Source organism: Dama dama, chromosome 4 (genome assembly GCF_033118175.1).
Source record: "Dama dama isolate Ldn47 chromosome 4, ASM3311817v1, whole genome shotgun sequence".
Taxonomy (NCBI): domain Eukaryota; kingdom Metazoa; phylum Chordata; class Mammalia; order Artiodactyla; family Cervidae; genus Dama; species Dama dama.
This window is the reverse complement of record NC_083684.1, coordinates 67,393,218-67,411,291: the sequence shown is the minus strand read 5'-3', so window position 1 is coordinate 67,411,291 and position 18,074 is coordinate 67,393,218. Positions and strand designations below refer to the sequence as shown.

At 38.8% G+C, this 18,074-nt stretch overlaps 1 protein-coding gene and 1 pseudogene across 1 annotated transcript in view; one reads left to right on the top strand and one right to left on the bottom strand.

Annotated features, from left to right (window-relative positions):
* LOC133055207 (zinc finger protein 420-like) overlaps positions 1-18,074 on the bottom strand; it is a 79,798-nt gene that overhangs the window by 49,115 nt on the left and 12,609 nt on the right. The gene's annotated exons all lie outside the window — the stretch shown is intronic.
* Positions 1,808-2,128, top strand: LOC133054834 (NADH dehydrogenase [ubiquinone] 1 alpha subcomplex subunit 3-like; annotated as a pseudogene).

Here is an 18,074-nt window from a genome sequence, read left to right as displayed (position 1 = left end):
TCCTTGCTGTCCAAGGGACTCTCAAGAGTCTTCTCCAACACCACAGTTCAAAAGCATCAATTCTTTGGCACTCAACTTTCTTTATAGTCCAACTCTCACATCCATACATGACTACTGGGAAAGGCATAGCCTTAACTAGATGGACCTTTGTTGGCAATGTAATGTCTCTGCTTTTTAATATGCTGTCTAGGTTGGTCATAACTTTTCTTTCAAGGAGCAAGTGTCTTTTAATTTCATGGCTGCAGTCACCATCTGCAGTAAAAGACAACCCTCAGAATGGGAAATTATATGTTTGCAGCTAAAGTTAAAAACAAGGAACTGATCTCCAAAGATGCAAACTGCTCACACAGCTCTAGATTAAAAAAGAAAAAGAAAAAAAAAAAAATCAACGCAATAGAAAAACTGGCAAAGACATAAATGAACAGTCCTCTAAAGAAGGCACCAGGACGTCCATAAAGCCCATGAAAAGATGCTCAGGATCACTCTAGAGAAATGCCAGTCTAAACTGCCACGAGGTATCAACTCACACCCCTCAGAACAGCCATCCTCCAAAAGATCTACAAGGATTAAATGCTGCTGAGGGTGAGGGGAACGGGGAATCCTCCTACACTGTGCTTTCATGACTGTAAAGAAAAATCACCTGTCCTCAACAAATTTCCTTGGGTAGGTCCGGGAACAATAATTCAAATCAGGGCAGATGGTGAAGAAGCCAAACTTGAGAGGTCATTTTTAGTCACACTGTTTTCTTTAAAAAAATCACATGGAAAACTTTCAACATCATGAATCTTATAGAAATTTAAAAGGCGGTATCAGCTCATACCTGTCAGACTAACCTTTGTCAAAAAGTCTACAAACAATAAATTCTTCAGAGCTGTCAAGAAAGGAAAACCCTCCTACACTGGTACTGGCAATGTAAATTGTAAAGAGCTAGTAAGGGGGATAGTGTGGAGGTTTATAAGTAAGTAAAAAGAGAATGAAATTATGACATTCCATAACCCCACAGAGTAAAAGGATCTCTAAATTGATTAAAGACCTAAATGGAGGGGCCATTACTCTCAACCTCTTCAGGAAAACTAGGCTGAAACCCCTTTGGCTTAAACCACAGCCAGTTCTTTTTGGATCTACTTCTCAGAGTAATGTAAAATCAAACAAAGGTCAACAGAAGGACTTTTCTGCCACAGCCAGTTCATTTTGGATCTACTTCTCAGAGTAATGTAAAATCAAACAAAGGTCAACAGAAGGACTTCTGTGACCTTAAAAGCATTTGCACAGCAAGTGAAAGCCTAAAGGAAAGAAATAGGCAACCCTTAGAATGGGAGAAAAAGTTTGCAACCCATTTTAAAAACAAGGAATTCCTCTCCAAAACATGCAAACAGCTCATGCAGCTCAGTATGGAAAGAAACAAACAGCCCGATAGAAAAACAGGCCAAAGATCTAAATGGATATTTGTCCTAAGAGGGCAGGCAGATGGCCATGAATCACATGAATAGATGCTCAGGATGACTGTTACAGAATTGCCACTCAAAATGGCACACGTTATCAGCTCACACCCCTCAGAATGGCCATCTTTGAAAAGATCTACAAAGATTAAGTGCTGTCGAGTGTGAGGGGAACAGGGAATCCCCCTACACTGTGGGTGGGAATGTAAATAGGTGGGTGCAGTCACGAAGGAAAACAGTATAGACATTCCTTACAACACTAAATATAGAGTTACCACCGAACCAGCAAGCTCGGTACCTCTTGCCTTAGATCCGGAGAAAATCATAATTTAAAATAATACTTACTTCAGGCTGCCGCTGCGACCAAGATGGCAGAGAGAGTCTCAGCCTTCCTCAAGAATGTCTGGGCCAAGGAACCGGTGCTAGTGGCATCCTTTTGCCATTGCAGGCCTCGCTGTAATCCTTGCCCACACTCAGCCCCTACACCAAGTACTCACTCATGAACAACCGGGCCACACCCTACAACTACCCAGTGCCCCTCCAAGACGATGGGAACATACCCGACGTGCCCGGCCACCCCCAGGACCCCCAGGGACCAAGCCTGGAGTGGCTGAAGAGACTGTGAGCGCCTCCGTTGACAGGGAGCGGCCCCCGCCCCAATGGCCCCAATAAATGCATGAAAACCAAAAAATAAAATAAAATAATACTTCCCTATTATCAGGGCAGCACTATTGACAATATTTAAGACAGAGCATCAACTGAAATGTCCATCGATAGAGAAATGAAGAGTTACTGGTCCACCTACACATTGGCATACACTCAGGCAACAAAAAGAGAGAAAAAGTATCATTGTCAACACCATGGACGGACCAAGATTTATCATACTGAGTGAAGTCAGTCAGAAAGGGGAAGAGAAATATATTACTTACAGGTGGAATCTATAAATTTATACAAATGAATGAATTCATAAATAGAAACAGACGCACAGACTTAGAAAACCAAGTTGTGATTATTTAAAAGAAGGTAGGGGGAGGGAGACATTGAGAGGTTGAGATTAGCATATACTTATGACTTATTATCTTAACAACCTAGATAATCACGATGATGTGATCACTCACCTAGAGCCAGACATCCTGGAGTGTGAAGTCAAGTGGGCCTTGGAAAGCAACACTTTGAACAAAGCTAGTGGAGGTGATGGAATTCCAGTTGAGCTATTTCAAATCCTGAAAGATGATGCTGTGAAAGTGCTGCACTCAATATGCCAGCAAATTTGGAAAACTCAGCAGTGGCCACAGGACTGGAAAAGGTCAGTTTTCATTCCAATCCCAAAGAAAGGCAATGCCAAAGAATGCTCAAACTACTGCACAATTGCCCTCATCTCACATGCTAGTAAAGGAATGCTCAAAATTCTCTAAGCCAGGCTTCAGCAATACGTGAGCCATGAACTTCCAGATGTTCAAGCTGGTTTTAGAAAAGGCAGAGGAACCAGAGATCAAATTGCCAATATCCACTGGATCATCGAAAAAGCAAGAGTTCCAGAAAACCATCTATTTCTGCTTTATTGACTATGCCAAAGCCTTTAACTGTGTGGATCACAATAAACTGTGGAAAATTCTGAAAGAGGTGGGTATACCAAACCATCTGACCTGCCGCTTGAGAAACCTGTATGCAGGTCAGGAAGCAACAGTTAGAACTGGACACAGAAGAATAGACTGGTTCCAAATAGGAAAAGGAGTCCATCAAGGCTGTATATTGTCACCTTGCTTATTTAACTTATATGCAGAGTACATCATGAGAAATGCTGGGCGGGAGGAAGCACAAGCTGGAATCAAGATTGCCGGCATGCTGTGGTCCTTTAATGGACTGGAACCTGGTGGTATGGAGTCGACGATAAGAAAGTAAAAGAGAGAAAGAGGCTGATATTCCCTGGTTTATGCAGAGGACCAATAAAGCCCTTGACACAGGACTTGCATTGCTCACGAAGGCACCAGGCGCCCTCTCGAGGGGGTGAAGGCACAAAGTGCCTTCTCGAGAGGGTCAAAGAAGCCCAGGCAGGAAAGTGAGCATGACGGGTCTCCACACTCCAGAGAGTCAGCCAGAAAAAGAGAGACAGAGAGAGACAAAAAAGACACGGCGACCTAAGCTTTGATGGAGCAAAGGTGCTTTAATGATTTTTCTATGAGTATATATAGGCTGTGGTACAAGAAACTTCTTTCGGGAATGATAGAAATCAGAAAACCAAACGTATACAACAACCGTTACCAAGGGAACAAGGGGTAATGTTAGTCACAAGGTCAGGAGACAATCCATATCTCAAGAAAGGGGAGCAAGACTAAGCAGTTTTGTCCTAAAGAGAATGTTTACTAAAGGAGACCCAAGCCTGCCTCACACAATGACCTCAGTCCCTGGGAGCAGCGTGCTGTTCCGCTTGCAGAGGGATAAAGGACTCATGAGAGACAGCACGTAGGAATCCTCCCGTCAAACATTCCCTGAAAATTCCCCCTTATTTATTTATAATATTTGTAAGAATAGTTCTGACCATCAGAGTTTGTTTAGTTTTGACAATCTTTGCATGAAGGCAACGGTAGACAACAAATATAATTGTTAAGACAATCACCAGAATTATAGTTCCAGGCCCAATGCTATGAGTAAGGCTTTGAAATCATCCATGTGGGTCTAGCCCAGATAACTGATCAGCTAATTGTTTAGCTAAAGTTTCGATACTAGTAGAAGAGGGCAGATTATTAGAAAAGGTTTCACATATTTCTTTTTGTAATAACTGTACATTCAGAAAGGCATTATCATGTATGTTTTGTAAATGAAACTTGATTTGTTCCCAGTTGTAGGCACTATTATTGAAATGAACAGGAGTAACACAAAATTGAGTGGAATTCTAATCACATTTTAGCATCACTTGTCTTTGTACATCTGTTGATTGATCTCCAACTCATCTGATGGCTGTTCTCAGTTCCTGTATTTCTTTTTGAATATCCTCATCTATTTGAGCCTGAGCGGCCCACATAGTATGAGCATCTTTAGTCCAATTTTGGATAAAATTATGTGTTTGAATTGAGGTTTGTAAAGTAACGCCAGTGATGGCAGCGATGGTGCAAATAGTTATTAATTCCAAAATGCCACAAATCAGCCATCCAATGAATTGTTTAGATCACTGGAGTAATTTAGTAAATAACCACGAAGCAAGTCCAGCCTTGGGACCTTCTTCCAAGGGCCATTGGAGATTTATTGGTAACCACAGATTATGTCGAGATTGAAGAATCAAAACGGAGTCATTTTTTAAGGAAATAGAGGAGTTAAGACAAGTATATAATTTACAATTTATGCAAGTTACAGAATGTAAAGTCTTATTGAATTGTAAATTTTCTATAGCTACAACAAAAGGAAGTAGAACATATGCTTGTATACAATATGATTGATTATAGTGAAAGAAATAATTGCTATAGCTACGATTGGTCCCTGTGAAATGTCTGGTCCAAGTCCCAAGTTCTGTGGTGTTTGCAGCAAGTTTTCAGATGTCACATTGTTTAGGCCCAATCTGTTTATCAAGGATGATTCGAGGACCGGGGGCGGGGGGGGGGGGGGGGGGGCGGTGTAGGGCGGGCATTCCATCATCAAGCTATCCAAGAAATCCTCTGTCATGGTAATGTTCCATTGTAGTATTAGTAACCTTCCATGTTACTTGAGTAACATAATCACCCATAGTGCTGTTAATATCATCTGAGCAGTTAGATAACCACATACCATGGGGTCCCCAATCGACAATTGTATGATTAGCCACAGACATTAATTTTTCTGATTTGGCCTGACATTTGTCCCAATGAACAGGAATAAATTTAAGTTCTTATTAGTAAACCCTTTGCATAGTGTTCTTTGTTTTTTCTTTAATTCTTTTCCTAAAGTTTTAGTAGTATAAACATGATTCATGGACAAAGAAAGGGCAGTAAGTAATCCAAGAAGCATCAGAAAGTCCTCTTTTGGAGGCAGGGCAAAGGCTCAAGTTTGTCAGCTAACATTTATGCATAATTCTGTTGTGCCCATACATAAAGGAAGGACTTCATAACCTAGAAAGATATTAATTAGTTTTTCTTTTTCTTCAGGATGAGAGGGCCCCTCCAAGTTCCAAGGATGGGGCATATGTGTTGACTCATTAGTGGATATGATTGGTTCTATATCTGTCCATTTTATAACCTACAATAAAAAAGGGGGGTTAGGTATATAAGCCCAATAAGTGTGATCAATCATGTCAACCTGAGCAGGGGAAGCAAAAGCAAGCAAAGCAAGCATAGAGAAGAAAAATATTTTCAGGATTCTGAGGCATTCCCTGTTGAGAAATCAGATTTTCAGTTTAATTAGTAAGGGTGTTTATCTGTCCCCAAGTAGAAAGAACATAAGGTCGATGACATCGAGTACGGCGTTTTTTGGAAATTTTTAAAGTCACCATGGCTTATATTGGAATTCTTTCTTCCTGGGGTTTCTGTTGTTTCATCTCTAGTCTGAATGTTGGGGGCCCCCTTAGGTTGAATCTTCTGAAGAGAAAGTCATGTGAGTTCGTTGGATCCATCTGGAGAAATCGAAGCATACCCCTTTGCCTGTAAGATTAGTTTCTTAGATTTCCATAGATTAGTTAACCTGTCTTGATATCAAATGGGCAAAGGAAAGGAGGTGTCCTTCAATGTTTCAAAACTTTTTTTTTTTTTTGCTTTTGTCAAAACATCTCTTTGTGGTAAGTTTAAAAATTTAAAACAAATTAGGCTATATTAACAATAGTTATAAAAAGGAAGGAAAGCGACAATGATGAAAACATTCTTAGGAAATATTTCAGTCCAAAAGAAAAAAATTATTCAGAAATCTGTTTGGGACTGGTATTTGGCTGTGGTTTTGAATTAACGGGTTGATTTTCTCTTCACACAGTGTATACATTTTTCCTGATATAAAAAGAAATGGGATCTGACTGTGTTGTAAGTGGTTTGTGTTATTTGGGGCAAAGGATTAGGAGTAAACATTTAAATATTTTTTCCTAAGTGAAATTATTGAAAAGGTGATGCAGAACAACTTGACAATTGAAATGTTGCTCACATCCTAATATATTTGACCTTGTCCTTGAAAAAGAAATGCAGCCTAGCAGCTGTTGAGTCTCTCGGTTCAGTGTGCTAAAGAAGATGATTATACTTTCAAGACAGACCTGAAAAGAAGGTGAATATTGTGCATTTTTGATATTCTTAGGAACAAATAATTTATTCAGGAAACGTTGTCTTTTTTATGTTGTTTTTGTTTTGTATTGTGAAACAGGCATTGAAGTTGATGTTGTTTTGCTTTAAGAATCTTACTGACTGGAAACAGAAATAAAGTTATATTAATAATAGTTATAGGCTTAAAGACTATATTGCATTAGAATCTAGTAAAGTTTGTTCTGGATAAGGAAGATAAAAATGTTCCTGCGTATTTCCTCTTATTTAATTTTTTGTGTGCAGTTACAGTGTATAATGTTTTTGTTTAATTATGTCTTGTTTTTGTGGACTATAAGGAATGTTTGTAATCTGTTTAATAGAAAATGAATGTAAAAATTGTTTGAACTACTTAGAAATATAGGCAGAGCCATTGTCTGTTTTTATAGAACTAGGTGTTCTCATTATCATGAAAGTTTTACCTTAGAGAGGTGTTGCCCCTAGAAAAGAAGAATTTGTATTGATCGAGACATGTAAGAAGGGAGAGGTAGAAAGTTCAGGACAATGAGTTACATTTATTTGCCATAAAATTTTCTTTCATTTGTCATAAACCTTTTTAATATTTTTGTATTCATCATTTTATTTGCCATTTCTTATATCTTTCTATTAAAAGCATATATTTTACTTTTCTTTAGCAACTATGAAGTGTCTTGTATGTTAGTATTTTATAGATTGTTAAATATATTTATTAAATCATATTATATTATATATATTTATATAAATTTATATTTATATTTATTAATAGCTTAAAATCTTTTTAGTTTTTCTCTAAGAAAAACTTTTTGTAAGAGTAAGTTAATGTTCAGTAATTAATGTTATAAGATCTTACTTCATTTGGAAATGACCTAGTTGTTTAATAAACTTTTATTATTTAGTTTAGTATAACTCTAGAAACTTAAGTTACTCCAATCTTAAGAGATTGTTTTAGATTATCATAATAGATTATAATAATAGATTATTCTATTAAAAATATAATTATTTTTAATAAAGCTTATCTAAAACTTTTCATCTCATTTATATATTTGTATATATAGACAAAGAGTTACCTTTTTGTTGACAAATTTAGTTTACCTTAAACCAAGGCATAATAAAAGTATTACATAATGTTAATGACTTAAGACATGTCTTAATTAGATTAACAAATAATTATATTTAAATTATATTTATATTTAAATAAACATATTTAATATTGAATATTTTTCAGTTCATGTGAAGTTGAATTTAAATAGAGCTTATTAACTTCATGTTATCCAAAAACAAAGACATATATTGAAACATAGTTAATTTTAGATAGATAGGCATAGTTCTCCATTTGAAATTTAAAATATCTTTCTTTTTTTATTTATTTATTTTGAGTTCCACCAGTTTGTTAATGGCTGGAGTCCTAGATAGAGTGGCTGTGTATCCCAAGGACATGATAAGAGTTAACTTAAGGCTTTTTCTTAGGCCTATTTTTGTTTCCCAGGCAGAACTGGAGCTCCAAAAAAGTATTTTAACAAGTTAACCTTTTCCTAACTGCACGTGCAAGAAGAACCGGTTTTGCAATTTCAAAAAAGATTTTATTTTAGTCAGCTTTCTCCAGAGTCTAAAGAACATCATGGCCATTCAGTGTCAAAAATATTATTTCTCCTTTTTGTAGCTATAGTATATTATTAATGATATATACATGAGGGAATTGCTGTCACATAGGAAGTAAAGCCTTGGCTACAAAATTTTGACAAATACTAGGACTGTTATGGAGAAGGCAGTGGCACCCTATTTCAGTACTCTTGCCTGGAGAATCCCAGGGATGGGGGAGCCTGGTGGGCTGACATCTATGGGGTCGCATAGAGTCTGACACGACTGACGTGACTTAGCAGCAGCAGTAGCAGGACTTTTAAGCATACCTTGAGGTAGCATAGTCTACTGAAATCTTTTATGAGGCCCGAAATGAATAGGATAAGGGAGAAAGAAAGTGAATCTCTCCCGGTCTAAAGGGTGTAAAGGTATATTAAAAAAACAATCTTGTGAATCAGTAATAATAATGTGTCAATTTTGAGGAATAGTAATAGGTGATGGGATCTCTGGTTGTAATGCACCAATAGGTTTCATAGAAGAATTAACTTTTCTAAAGTCTGTTAAGAGACACCATTTGTTAGATTTCCTTTTTATAACAAAAATAGGAGAGTTCCAAGAAGAGCAAGATTCCTCAATATGTTTCAATTTTAATTGTGTGTTTATAAGTTCTTTAGTAGCTTGTAATTTTACTTTCATTAGGGGCCATTACTTTGTCCAAATAGGCTCATAATTTTTCTCAGTTGTTTTAATAATTGTTTTGTTTGTTAAATGAGCAGTGGCCCCTAGGAAAAATGTGGAATGTATATCTGAGTTTGCCGTTGCATAAGTAAGTCCCTTCCTATTAAGGGGTGCATCTATCACATAAGGTCTTAATGTTGTAGGTTGGCCTTTTGGTCTATCACATGGGTAGATTTGAATATTTTGATAAATTTCTTGAACTTTGGTTTGAGAAATTCCTGCAATTTGGCAAGAGACATTTTGTATAGGTCAGGATTTGGGCCATAAGTGTTTGGAAATAATAGTAATATTAGATCCAGTGCCAAGGAGACCAGAAAATCTTTTACCATTAATTTTGATATTTATATTTGGTAGGGCATATTCAAATACCAGTGATGTCCATAAGGATTGTTTTTGATCTGTATTGCCAAATCTGCCTGTCCGTACATTATTAGAGGAGTTAATAGAAATGTAAGGCAAAAGAAGTAATCGAGCAATTTTGTCCCCCTTTGGAATTGCCATAGAGTCTGAGCTGACATCATAATTTGAATCTCTCCTTTATAATTTGAATCAATTATTCCAGGGTGAACAGTAATTCCTTTAGAAGCCAAATTAGATCAGCCAAGTAAAAGACTGAAGGTTTGTGGGGGCAGGGGTCCAAAAAGTCTGGTAGGTATTCTAGAAGGGACTGCTTAAGGGTGAAGGAAAAAATCATTTAGGGCTGGTATATTAATGGCAGCACTGCTGGACGTTGAGGGGAGGGAAAAGATAGAATTTGCCCCTGGTTTTTGTTGTAGGGGACCTGGGGGGGTCCCCTGTTTGGAGTTTCCTGGAATAGGCTTTCCTTCAATATCAAATTTAAATTTACAATCTTTGGCCCAATGCATTCCTCTATGGTAGCAAGGGCGAATTCTTGGAGGTTTTTTATTAGCCTTCTTAGGGCAGCCCCTTTTTAAATGGTTTTTATCTCCACATGTAAAGCATCCTTCATTTCCCTTTTTAAAAGGTAGTTGCCATTGTTCCAGCTAGTATTTGTATCTTTTGAGTTTTTGATCCTAGATTGTGACAAGCCTTCAAATAATCAGTAATAGTCCTAGTCTCACAAATTGCAGCTATAGCTCTTTGACATTTCTGATTTGCATTCTCATAAGCAAGTAATTTCTCTAGCTGTTTCTTGGTTTCTTCTCCGATTATAGTACGGGAAATAGCAGCTTCTAATCTAGCTAAAAAATTAGCATAACTTTCATTAGATTGCAGAGGAGGAGCATTTGGAGCAGCCGGGGCAGGGCTAGTAAGAAAACTTTGAGATACTTTGTATTGTTTTAATTGGGCCTTTTGTAGAGTTTTATCATTTAATTTATACTTATGTAATAAGTGTTCTGTCTGTTGCTGAATATTGGAAGGGCTAGAATGTACCTTGAAATGGCAGAATTACAGCTTTAATGAGAGCCCATAGGGGGCTAGAGATCAATTGGAATATTTTTTCCTTGTTTGGCGGCTCATTTAACATTTCCTTTGACCCGGAGCCAAATTTCTAAATCAAAACTGCATTTATCAGGGAACTAAGGATTATGTTCAACTACTGTTTGAAGGCAAGCCTCTATTCATTGGCGTGAAACCAGAAGTCCCTGAACTTTAAACAAATGGTGAAGTAAAGTAGAAAAATGATAGGGCTGGCCAGCCGTTTAACCCATGCCTTAGTACTTACCGACCTCAATAGGTCCCTGAGTCACTCCGCCCCATATGCCACGGATACCAGTGTCCCTGTTTCTTGGCGCCATTTGTTGTGGTCCTTTAATGGACCGGGACCTGGTGGTACGGAGTCGACGATAAGAGAGAAAGAGGCTGATATCCCCTGGTTTACGCAGAAGACCAATAAAGCCCTTGACACAGGACTTGCATCGCTCATGAAGGCACCAGGCGCCCTCTCGAGGGGGTGAAGGCACAAAGTGCCTTCTCAAGAGGGTCTTAGAAGCCCGGGCAAGAAAGTGAGCACGATGGGTCTCCACGCTCCAGAGTCAGCCAGAAAAAGAGAGAGAGAGAGAGAGAGACAAAAAAAGATCCAGGGACCTAAGTTCTGATGGAGCAAAGTGTATATGTATGGAGCCTATGAGTATATATAGGCTGTGGCACGAGAAACTTCTTTCAGGAATGATAGAAATCAGAAAACCAAACATACAGCAACCGTTACCAAGGGAACAAGGGGTAATGTTAGTCACAAGGTCAGGAGACAATCCATATCTCAAGAAAGGGGAGCAAGACTAAGCAGTTTTGTCCTAAAGAGAATGTTTACTAAAGGAGACCCAAGCCTGCCTCACACAATGACCTCAGTCCCTGGGAGCAGCGTGCTGTTCTGCTTGAAGAGAGACAAAGGACTCATGAGAGACAGCACGTAGGAATCCTCCCGTCAAACATTCCCTGACACCGGGAAAAATATCAATAACCTCAGATATGCAGATGACACCACCCTTATGGCAGAAAGTGAAGAGGAACTAAAAAGCCTCTTGATGAAAGTGAAAGAGGACAGTGAAAAGTTTGGCTTAAAACTCAACATTCAGAAAACTAAGATCATGGCATCTGGTCACATCACTTCATGGGAAATAGATGGGGAAACAGTGGAAACAGTGTCAGACTTCATTTTTTGCGCTCCCAAATCACTGCAGATGGTGACAGCAGCCATGAAATTAAAAGACGCTTACTCCTTGGAAGGAAAGTTATGACCAACCTAGATAGCATATTAAAAAGCAGACACATTACTTTGCCAACAAAGGTCTGTCTGGTCAAGGCTATGGTTTTCCTAGTGGTCATGTATGGATGTGACAGTTGGACTGTGAAGAAAGCTGAGCACCAAAGAATTAATGCTTTTGAAGTGTGGTGTTGGAGAAGACTCTTGAGAGCCCCTTGGACTGCAAGGAGATCCAACCAGTCCATCCTAAAGGAGATCAGTCCTGGGTGTTCACTGGAAGGACTGATGCTGAAGTTGAAACTCCAAAACTTTGGCCACCTCATGTGAAGAGCTGACTAATTGGAAAAGACCCTGATGCTGGGAGGGATTGGGGGCAGGCGGCGAAGGGGACGAGAGAGGATGAGATGGCTGGATGGCATCACCGACTCGATGGACACGAGTTTGGGTGGACTCTGGGAGTTAGTGATGGACAGAGAGGCCTGGTGTGGTGCGATTCATGGGATTGCAAAGAGTCGGACATGACTGAGCGACTGAACTGATCACTTATTATCAGATAGATAATCCAAAAGGACCTACTAAATAGCACAGGGAAGTCTACTGAACAAAGTGAAAGATCCTACATGGGAAAAACCCTGAAAAGGAATAGATATAGGTCTATGTATAACTGAATCAAGTTCCTGTAAACCTAAAACAAACACAACAATGGAAATCAACTCTACTTCAATAGAAAATAAAAATTGAGTTAGCCAAAACAAACAGACAAAACAGGAAGCGTGAAAAAAATGCTACTAAACTGTGGCCACTTTTGGTTACTGAAAAACACAGTCAATACTGAATACTCCAGGCTAGGGGTAAAGAAGGAAAAAAGTCCATCCTCAACAAATATCCTCAGGTAGGCCCTGGAAAAAGAATCAAAACAGGGCAGACCACCAAGAGGCTACTCTTGAGAGGTCAGATTTACATTTCTTAAAAAAAAAAAAAAAAAAGTGAAAAAGTTTCAACCTCCTGAAATCTTAGAAAAATGCAAATCAAAATTACAATGAGGTATCACTTCTCACTGATCAGAATGGCCTTTGTTAAAAAGTCTACAAACAGTAAAGTTTGGGGAGGCTGTGGAGAAAAGGGAACCGTCCTACACTGATGCTGGTAATGTAAACTGGGAACAGACACCATGGAGTATGAGGCGCACGTTCCTTAAACAAAGGAAAAGAGAATGAAATTATGACAACTCCCTAACCCCATACAAAAAAAGGAACTTGAAATCAATTAAATATCTAAATGATGGGATGATTACTCTAAATCTCCTGAGGAAAATAAATGCTTTGATATAAATCACAGCAAGTTCTTTTTGGACCTACCACTTAGAGAAATGAAAAATAAAACAAAAGTCAACAAAATGGATCTTATTGACCTTTAGGAAACCCTAACGGAAAGAAAAAGTCAACCCTCAGAATGGGAAAAAAATGTAACAAACAAAGACCTACATGGACTTCATCTCCAAAACATGTAAACTGCTCATGCACCTCAAACTCATATGGAACAGCTAAACAAGAGAAATTTTTTTGCCCAAAAGTCTGAATACAACTTATATGTTCTTTTAAAAAAGAATCCTTCTAAATTATATTTTTTAATTGTGTCTGTGCACACATAGAAAGCAACTATTTTAGACCCTGGCATGGGTTCCAAGCCAGGAGATAAACACAGAAAATGGAAAAAATCATTCCTAAAAAGCTCTAATGAAAAATTAAAATGAATAAGCATTTTTATCCCAGTTGAGAAATTTAGCATATATTAACAAATTGCTTATATATATAGACAAGATATCAAGGCTGTAACCCTTTCTTTAAAACAAAACTAATCTTACTTTATAAGTAAAGAAAAAAATTAAAAGTTGTAAAATATGCAAAGACTCACTGGCATATCAACTAAACCTTTGTGATTAAATTATACCATGGTTCAAACACCCCTTGAAGGAAGTAGACAAAAAACCTAGTGATTACTTTTTGCTAGAAGTAATCTGAAATATATGAACAAAGCATTTTCATAGATCTGGGATACCTGCTAACTATCTCCTTCTTACCAAATATATGTTCATTCAAGCATGTTATATTATATCTTTTAGATAAAGTCATAGATGATTTTAATATAAAACTGATTAGAATGTAAAAATATAGGAGACCAAGGATTTTGGCTCCTATGGAGTTGAAGGAGCCAAAACAAGCTGAATTCTAACTACGTATCTGGTTCATAAATGGCCATTGTGAATGGCACAGAGGTGAAACAGCCATGTAAGAAATCTTAGTTAAGATTGAACTTAAAGCATTATACAGATTTTTACAGGTTTAATAGATTACAGATTTTACAGGCTTAATAGATTTATAAACCTAGAAAAATCAATCCTTTAGACTATTTATATACTATATATCTAACAGTTTTTTACTTTTAAATCCTGAATGAGCCATATAATTAATTTTAGATCAATAATAATGCTATCCAAAATTGTTTTGAATATTTGGTCAAATATTCAGGAAATGGTAGAGCTTGGGATTTGCTTCAGTGGATCTGAGCTTGAGTTTCTCTAAAAAGAACAAAGGCAGCACACAGACAATTTTAATGGATGTTTTACCCAAATGAGGTAACTGGCAAAAATAGCAGAAACAGAAAAAATGAATCATTTAATGTTAACATTTTCATGCACACATACATACACTACTTAGGAACTATATAAATATTAAAAGTGATAGAGAAAACCTATTCATGTCAATAAAATCAAGAATAGATTTCCCTGTTTAAACCTTATAATTTATTTCTGGTTGATTCTCTGTATTTTTTAAACATGCTAGGGCAAAAACACATGACGATATGGTATAAATTAGAGCTCTTGCTTCTGAACGTTTTATTCTTTAGAAAATCTCTATCACTAGTGTTGAGTGCTATTTTAGATTTAACAGAGTTGAACATATATTAGTAATAAGATTCTTGTAAATATTATAGAAAATATAAAGATGTGAAAAGAATTCTATTTTTGGAATATGTTGTTCAGTTGCTCAGTCGGGTCCGACTCTTTGCGACTCCATGGACTGCAGCACGCCAGGATTCAATCTGTCACTGTTTCCATTGTTTCCCCATCTATTTGCCATGAAGTGATGGAACCGGATGCCATTATCTTCATTTTTTGAATGTTGAGTTTTAAGTCAGCTTTTTCACTCTCCTCTTTCACCTTCATCAAGAGTCTCTTTAATTCCTCTTTGCTTTCTATCATAAGGGTGGTGATACCTGCATATCTGAGTTTACTGATATTTCTCCCTGCAATTGCGATTCCAGCTTGTACTTCATCCAGCCCGGCATTTCGCGTGATGTACTCTGCATATAAGTTAAATAAATAAGGTGACAATATACAGTCTTGATATACTCCCTTCCCAATTTTGAACCAGTCCTTTGTTTCATGTCTGGTTCTAATTGTTGCTTCTTGACCTCCATACAGGTTTAGAAGGGGGCAGGTAAGGTGATCTGATACTTCCGTCTCTTTAAGAATATTCCACAGTTTATTGTGACCTACACAGTCAAAGGCTTCGGTGTAGTCAGTGAAGTAGAAGTAGATGTTTTTCTGAAATTCTCTAGATGGTGTTGGCAGTTTGATCCGTGGTTCCACTGCCTTTTCTAAACCGACGTTGTGCACCTGGAAGTTCACATACTGTTGAAGCCTAACTTGAAGGATTTTGAGCATTACTCTGCTAGCTTGTGAAATGAGTGCAATTGTGCAGTTGTTTGAATATGAGTGCTGAGTATATTAAAAATGGAAATAATCAGACCTGAGCTTAAGTAGTGAAAACTCACAAAACTCAAGAACCCTACTAAACACAGGTGAGTGTTCATTTTTCCAAAGCAAACAGAGGAAAACACGGATTTCTCATTAACTGTGGCAGCTTATTCACACTCCTCACTAAATCGTTCAAAGATTTTTATTAAAGATAAAGAGAAAAAGTATGAACACTTAGTGATGGAATCTCAGAGAACCACCTGAACCAATGGAACATGAGGTGTAATGGGATAAATGTTAGCAGTGATCTGAATCTCTCCTGAAAAAAATATCACTTTTATGCAAATTTCACTTCATATATAACTTCCAAAGTTCTGTATATTAAAAGTACAGTTAAGCATGAGTTCTTCCTGCCAATATAGAGAAGAGTGTCTCACATTTTTCTTCTCCATTTTCCCCCCAAACTTTCTGTAGAATTCTGAACCACTGAGGTAATTCTATTTATAAGGACATTTTCTTAATCCTTTTCTAAATGTCTGAAGTTGCACCTACATGTAAATTCATCACTAATTTCCCCCTACTTCTCTAAGATCCCAAGACTGAAGCACATCCCAATAGGATTCTCAGAACCTATGCCTCCCTGGGTTGATCTCACACAAAGGAAATGTTTTCACCAGTTGAGAGTCATTAATTCATGTTGAGAATCTGTCATACTCCATAGAAAGCCAGGATACAGACAATGCAGAAAAGACTCTAGGACTAAGGGAGATGTAGTCTAAAGAGCCGGTCTTCACTACTATAAGAAAAAAAGGAAAAAATAAGTTGATAACAAATGCCCCGGGCAGAAATATTAGAAGCAGAGAAGTAAAGGTTTGCAGATTCTCAGTCCAGGAATTTCAGGAGGAAAAGCAGACACAGCCCCAGACCTGGGACAGGACATGTACCCGAGAAGCTGCCATTTCCTCTTCTTCCTCCTGCTCTGTCTTCTCTGGGGATGTTATGTTGCAAATTCACACCTGTGTCTTGAGATATGTTCAAAGGCATCCGGACAGCTCTTTAACCTGCAACCACCTCACCTAGACAGAAGGACCTTGAAAAGCTGAAAAGACCCACCTCTCCTGTTCTGTCTCAGGAAATATTCAGGAACAATCACTTCCTACCTGGAGATCAGCCTGCGAATTTACTTGTTGATTGTTCACTCCCCACAGAGAGCTCCTAGCACTCTGCTCACACAGACCATGTGAGCTGACTGACTTCCCCGGTCCAAATCCAGCTAGACCAATGCTGCTGCCTCTCCTTGGACTGAAGCTGGGCCTCATCTCTCACAAATGGACCAGGAGCCACGTTCTTAAGCCGGGATCTCCCTCAGAATCCCCTGGAGCACTTCCTACACACCACACTGATGCCCCCACAGGACCAAGAGAACTCTGTGGGGAGGGCACTTCCTGACACTGGTCACGTGACCCTGATGGGAAACAGATGGAAACCACTTGGCTAAGGATTCTTTCTGAATCATTTCAGTGAACACAAATCACTCAAGGCCAGGGCCCCACTCTAAGAAGCTATGAATCTGCAGGTCTGAGCTGCAGAAATAAGTCTTTACCAGGCTTCCCATATGTTCTGATGTTTCTTCCCCAAGCCCACATTCAGACACCCAGAGCTCAAGCCCTCACACTCAGCACACCTGAGACCTCTCTGTAGTGAGGATTTAGAATGGGAACTTCTGAGGGAGGTCAAGGCTAGAATCAGGCAGAGAAAGTTCCAGTATTTAGGGTTCAGGCCTTTCTAAGTGACCCTGGGTGAAGTGCTGTGGGCTCCTCGGGCTGAGTGTGGATGGGTCCATTCAAACCAGAGGAGCAGGATTCTGGTGAGCTCTGAGGGTGTCACTGAAGGGGGGCCTGTGAAGTACACCCTGGGGTTCAGCAAGACTGCTGGTCTCAAGGAAGTGGATCATCTAGGGCAGGTGCTCACAGGACTAGCTGATGTGAATTCAAGGACCTGCAGGCTGCCTGCTCCCCAGACAGATGCTGAGAACAAAGATGCTGAGAACAAAGGACAATTGAAGCAGGTGAGTTCATGACTCTAGGTCCTGAGAGAATTCACAGCAAGCTCTGAGTGAGGTCAAGGATAGAAGTGAGCAGAGAAAGAGGCAGTAAATGGGGCTCAGGTTTTTATAAGAGGCCCTGGGGGAAGTGCTGTGGGCTCCCCAGGCTGAGTGTGGATGGGTCCATTCAGATCAAAAGGACTAGGATTTTGGTGGCTCTGTGAGGGTGGCATTGAAGGGGAGATTGTGAAATAGCCCTGGGGTTCAGCAAGCCTGCTGGTCTTAAGGAAGGGGGTCTTCTGGTGCAAGTGCTCACAGGACTGGCTGGTGTGAGTTCAAGGACCTGCAGGCTGCCTGCTCCCCAGACAGATGCTGAGGCAGCAACAGCATGGAGCAGTTCAGGGGAGTTCTCAACAGTACTCTGTATGATCCTTCTTATTAGAACCGTCACAATGTCCCTGCAGCTACAGAGAGAGGGAAAAGTACAATGGAGAAATGATGGGAAATACATGATCAAATGATTTGAGGTTTAAGGACAGTAAGGAAACTGTTATAGATGCCATCCCACTGTGCTACCAAAGATTTCACTCTTATGTGCTCTTCCCTGCAACCTTAAATAAGATGGGAG